This window comes from Macrobrachium rosenbergii, chromosome 43 (assembly GCF_040412425.1).
Source record: "Macrobrachium rosenbergii isolate ZJJX-2024 chromosome 43, ASM4041242v1, whole genome shotgun sequence".
In the NCBI taxonomy this organism is placed as follows: Eukaryota; Metazoa; Arthropoda; class Malacostraca; order Decapoda; family Palaemonidae; genus Macrobrachium; species Macrobrachium rosenbergii.
This window is the reverse complement of record NC_089783.1, coordinates 6,829,980-6,836,781: the sequence shown is the minus strand read 5'-3', so window position 1 is coordinate 6,836,781 and position 6,802 is coordinate 6,829,980.

The following is a 6,802-nucleotide window of genomic DNA, read 5'->3' as shown; positions in this document are numbered from 1 at the left end:
GGGGATATGAGTTTTACTATCTTACTTAGTAAAATGAACCCTAACACTGCTCAGAAAGTGTCTACGGGTATCTACTTGCTGTCTCTGACGACAATGAAATTTCATTCCTAGAGAAGTGTTGCATGTAAAATTGCATCTGCTAATTAATGTGATCTATTATTGCACTAATGTAGCACCAACTTAAGTGACAATGATCTAGCTACAATTCAGTACTATTATTGAATTGTTCCTCTGTTTATAACACACATGTTAGACAATGAGTAACCTGAAGGGTTAATGAGTGCAGCAAAATACGTAAGTGCTAGGGTGTGCCATTTAGCTTGCGAGGCTAGAGGGCAGTCCTAATGCATTTCAACTTAGTGACAAGGTAATGGAATAACTGGTGAGAGTGGTGACCATCAACCTCCTCGATCCTTTAGTGTTTGGGATATTTTCCTCAACTGAGGCACTGTGCCAAGCATGTCAGGGGCTTAATAGATCTGATATGTGACAATCTTGATCATTACTTGATTAACAAATTCTTTCTAATACACTTACCAATTTACTGCTGCTAATTACAGTATCTTGTCTAGGATGCTAAAATGATGTTATTTAGCAGAGATCACTCTGGGCACCTCTTCTGGTAGGGGCCAAGATCACCCTTATTTGGCTAATTAGATCTCTTCCCCCCCTACTTCTTCTTCGGGTTCCTACAAGGTCTATCCATGACAGGACTGAGAGGTGATGAGGGCACTGACTCTGGGGAAAGGCCAGAAGGGCCATCAGGAGTGAAGTCAGGGGTAAATCTGAAGGATACTGGAAGGCTCCCTACTTCGGTTGCTGCAACAGCCGGAGCAAGGGCGGTCACATCTTCAGCATCCTGGCAGGCCAGTTCTTGCTCGACCAGGGAAGGTGTAGCAGTAGGGTTCACCAGAGGTTTGTCCTCTGCAGATGGAGGCGATGAGGAAGAAGAATCGTCGGGTGCCGTAGGCTCACAAGTAGCGATGATCAATTCAGTGAAGTTGGGCAGATCTCCCGTAGGAGGATCCGTGACATGATCTGACACTGGCTGTGGCACCAAGTAGGGCCAGGCACAGGGTTTACAACTAGTAAAGGCTCAATGTCTGATATAGACAGAGAGTGGCACTGCTCAGGGCCCTCAAGTGGCACTGGCAGAGATTTGTGGTCAGGTGTGCCTGACGAGGGACCCAGGTCAGCAAAACCTCAGTGTGCCCGAGTTGGGTTGAGACAGAGATTCCTGTCCCAGGTGGAGGCCAAAACCTCTTGGAATAAGTCTAGTTGTGGTGCCTGCTGCACTTGCTTGTTAGGGCATCAGGCCCAACTGGTGGAGTGCCCTTTCAGCTAGCATGTCTTGTAGCGATATTGGGTTTATTCAGTGTCCTTTCATGAGGAAGGAGGATTTCTTTGATGGCCACCCTTTTGTGAGGAGGGAGGACTCGGCCTGGAGTTGCTTGGTGTCATGACCTGGAGCTTGACAGTTGGAATATATTTGGTATGGTCTTCTACCCAAGTTATCGTCCACCTAGCCTTCTCGTCGACAGTGGCACTGGCTGACACTCTGGCCAAGTCAATCAGACAGATATCTGACACAGTGTCTACTGTAACCGGACAATGGGGCTTGACTTGCAAAAGTGGAAATCTTGTAACAAGGGAAAATATAAGAAATTCAAGTGAGAGACACAGACACTGGCGTTAATTGCTAAAATCCAGACATACCTGTAACTTCTGTGCAGTTGAGCTCGATTGCAACAAGATGGATCCAGTCGGCTGTCCTTAACAATTATAAACACGAGGTTCACCAGTGGAACAAAGACAGGGCACCAAGGGCTGGTGTTGAGGGAGACGTCTGTTCACCTCGATGTCTAGCGAAGGAGTGAGGGCGAATCAAGGTGTGTTTTCACCTCTTGACTTCATAGGTGGAGCCGACATCGTAGGGGATCTGGAGAGCAGATTAACGGCCAGCAATCTTGTGTTTTTTTAGCTCTGCCTTCTATCCTCCCTCACATTCAAGAACTCTCTCAAATATTCACTCCATCTACCAAGGATTAAATTAACTTCATATAGCAACTCTCTATTTGCATCTTAATTTGGCAATTAACATTTTCTCTGCATTTTTCTTACTTAAAAAAATTTTGTTCCCCATAAAATGCTTTGTCTAATTCAACACAATTTCTTTACATGTCATTTTCTCTCTTACCTTTCTCGTGACTAAATCATCTTTCCTTCACTAAACCCACATTTTCTTAACCCACATCTTTTGTTGTTATTCCTTGTTTCTATAATCCTGTAAACAAAAACGCCCCCTCGTGACTGTACGAAGGAATTCTTGCAGTTGTGAACACCCTCGTATAATTCTTTCAGTTGTGTGCATCCTCATATGCTCCCTTATCTGCTGTACCTTTAACTTTCACTCATTTTCATCCTACCTGAACTTCTACCATAACCCTTGTTTCAACCAAATGTCGATCACACACCTCCAGCCAATCTTGTCACCCATCAACATAAATTTTCATCTGCTCTGTAACGACTTGCAATCTAACAAATTCTTTCCACCGAATTTTTTCTTCGCAAAGCCACTCTCCATAGACGTTTTTATCATAGTTCGCCTTTGTTATTTACTGCAGGAAAATCAAATCTACCAGCATGAACATCTTTTCTCTATCACCTACCTTTTCATTAAATTTTCTGGCACAATCATCCTTTTATATTCTGTAGGCCCTGCTAAGTTCAGACGAGGCTCTCCTAATATACAATATTCCACTCCCATTCATTCACGTTTCTGAACTTTATACACTCACTTTTAACGTTTTTTTTTTCCTTTTTTTTTACTTTTCACTCCAGTCACAATCTTAAAATTCCGTACCAATAAAGTTAAAGCTCAGATAAGATAAGAATCTTCTTGGCGTCATATATGCTAGTCCATTCCTAATTCTAAATCTTCCAGTCAGGCCAGAAACAATCACTTTTCGTCCTTTTGATATCTGTAAATTTTGCCTTTCCACATTTATCTGTGTTCCAACAAATATCGTTTCTCTCCTGAAAGAAATCAGTTATTGGTAACGTACATTTTTCTTCTGCATCACATTATGCATTTAAAAGCCATGTATTGCTCAATATCTTTTATTTTACCAATTTTTTTATAATACCAAAAGATGCCCTAAGCTATTTATTGATTATTTAAACAGTGAAAAGTGGTGTTAATATTTTCATTTCTAGAGTCCCATAGGAATGAAAGTTGTGAAACCGCTGGGGTCAAGAGACGAAGGTCAGCAGGAAAATTTTACCATCCAAGAGAATGTGAAATTATTCCCGGTTTTTGAGTGCCTTAGAAATAAGACGAAAGCTCAAATGAAAGCTTTTTACCTAAAAATTTTTACTTCTGTGCTTAAGGGTAGTTCGTTTATATTTAAAACTTACTTGATAAGCTGCTCTCCTCTCTCTCTCTCTCTCTCTCTCTCTCTCTCTCTCTCTCTCTCTCTCTCTCTCTCTCTCTCTCTCTTTAAATCTCCAGAGGAGAACCCATATGTATGGACATTCAACAGGCTACAAAACCCAAGAGGCCTCTAAAGGAGAGAGAGATAAGTAAAAGGAAAATGTGGTAAATATATAGAGATGAGCAAATCAAAATAAAACCGATGCACCTAAAGACGTCAGCGGAAAGCAGGAAAGAACTTGCTCCTCACTTGAACACTTGGAGATCAGTAGATTCCGCAATTGCATTACGCAAGCTATTCCACATTTTAGTTGTTGTCAAGAAAAACACCAAGGAAACTGAGTAGTATTATACCTGGTACGAAAAAATGACAATGCAGCTGAAACCTGCCTGGTGTTGTTAGCAAGAACAGCTAGGTCAGGTAAAGAATATTACAAATAATGGGTTTTTCGTTCTATTACATTTACAGCAACAAACAAAAGTCACTAATTTTGCGTTTGTGTCACAAGTCAACATTAAGAGTTGGCAATATAGACTTGACTGGTTTCATAATTATTCAAGAGTCTGGGATGACAGGCAGCACCGGAAGATCACACCGGAGAACAGTACTCCAAACAAGGAAGAAGAGAATGGAAACACTTAGATATAAGAGCTTCATCACGAAACCTTCGGAAACATTTTCGCAAGATACCAACTTTTTGAGAAACAGATGTAATATTAAGTAAGTGCTTCTCAACATTCAGTTGTTTCCCAGAAGTTACACCTAGAATCCTAAGTCATTGGTATTTAAAACCTTATCGTTTAAATGTAAATCAGGATGCAGAGGCAAAGTGTTCTGGATCTGCTGTTCTATTGTCTTAGAAAGTTAAGCTTCGTGCCCCAAAGCCTACTCCACTCGTAAATACGTGCCAGATCTCTATCCATCCACGGATTCTGCAACCACAGAACTAAGACGGGGAACAGGAACAACAGTTAGAAGAGTAGCATCATCGGCGTATGCAGTTTGTTTTCAAGACCTTATCACATGTTACTAATTCAGACAGTGAATAGCAAAGGTCCAAGAACACTACCTTAAGAAACACCTTGAATGACAATACTCAAGCTACCTTACTGGCATCAAGACAGACCACTTATGCGATTCACGGTGTATTCGATGATATCGAGGAACATATTGACTTCAGTGAAATTTAAACGCTTTCAGTTTCTCTGGGTCGTGACTCTCTCATTGGTTGTCAAAATCTGCATTTGGATATATTTAATTATTTGGTTTTCCACTAGTTAAAACGACCAGTGATGAGGATAAACACTCAGAGTGAAATATCCGTTTCATACGCCAACTTCTCTTTAAACGTAGCATTAAGTCTTATAAGACTCATAGCCTCGAAGAACTATAGCATCCATAAATAATACTGAGAACTTTTAGGTAATGATACTTCTTTGTGATGCAGAGATTTCGCAGAAAATTTATTTCAGTTTACCTTATATTTTTAGATCTGAGATTTATCATCGAGGGTGATCAGGGTATCGTAATCAGATATCCAGATACTTCACATACATACAGACAATATATGTACATACAAGTACAGTAGAAGCCAAAATAAAGAAAATAAAGGGATAAATATCAAATACAGCACGTGATGTAAGTGTAAAATATCAAATACAGCACGTGATGTAAGTGTAAGGACTATCATACCACAATGAAACTTGGTGAAACTGAAATTTCATTCGAAGCAGTCTGTTGAAATCTATTGATAGCGCTGAGTTTGAATTTGTGCACCTGGCGGCCTCTTTCCTCAAGTACTGGCCAAACAGGAAGAGACGTATCAAGATGCACTCTTGTGTATTGAGCGGCTGAGTCTTGTTCGGGAAAATCATTATTCTCACGACCACTTGGGAGATCGTCTTCCTTCTCCTCCTCCTCCTCCTCCTCCTCCTCCTCCTCTTCCAAAGGACCATTGTGCCTAGACCTGCAAAAGAAGGCGGAGGTTGCATTTTACCCTTGGAAAAATGCAAAAAGAAAACATCCCATAATACACACATTATTTCCAGTAAACTTTACGTCATCGTAATCAAAGGGCTCAGACCCTCCGGGCTCGATCCCCTGTTGTTATCCTGGGGCATCGTTGTCACTGCTGTCAGAGGAATAACCTTGTTCTCGCTCAAGTGAGCTTTTCGAATAGAAAAAAATGAAGCCTAATGCCGTCGCTGTCACTCAGTCACTTCCAGCTGCTTTTCTTGTTTCTTTTTCACTCACTGTACGTCCGGCTGGTGCACGTTTTGCTTTATCACATGCACTGCCGCTCTTGTCTTGTATCAGGGGAATAAAAAAAAAAAAAGCTCAATATTCAAGACTGAATATAAGCGAGTTGCCTGTAATGTTCTCCCCGTGTAAGATCTAGCATACGATTTTATTTATTTTTTTTTTTACTTTTTCATTAGTCTTACCTTGCCTTACACATACATACATACATACATACATACATACATACATACATACATACATACATACATACATACATACATACATACACTTGCATGAAATAAACAGAAAAAATATTTATGCCAATTATGAAAATAGTTATCCAGTTCGTACATATCAAACGAAAATATATTCCGCCAAATTTCACGTATTGATTTACTGGTGGCGAGGTTCCTATAATAGATACAGTGAAAAGGGGATTGTGGACACTTTCACTAGACTCGTTTTGAATACAAAAACTTGAGGATACGAAATGGATAGTATTTCCAGTTACAAAGAAATAGATAGAGCATTCGAAACCTCATACCACAATCCAGCAGCTGAACTGGGGTTTGCTAAAATCTGGACATTTTTGTATCATCTTGCAGATATTTTTATTTGATGCTTAGTAAAGAAATACTGTTCAGAATATTGTACTGGATTCTGAGGAGAAGATATAGTTATTTTCCCAAAGACTTTATTTTATCCGACTGGTTATCTACTCGTGAATATTCAAGAATGAAACATATTCTAATGAAAAAATCGAAAATGCAAACTCCGTAGAAAATAAAGATCAAGTGTTGGTTGTACAAGTTTCATGGACTAAAAACGTCAATTTTACAGTATATCACGAGAAATTTAGTAATAATCTTAGGTCATCTCATATAGCATAAATCTAAACTTAATCTACTTAAATGATTTGGTGTTCATGTTTCAAATAAAAATTTGTATAGGTTTTTTCTTCTAAATCAGGTGTAACTCTGCCTGTTGAGTTTTGAATGAACTTATCTTAAAACAAATGTACTTTTTTGTTGTTTTGTGTTTATAACAGTTTATTCACAATAATATTAATGTTTTGCAAAACTGCCTTACTAGGATTTTGCAATTTTGTCTCACATTACCTGTTAATT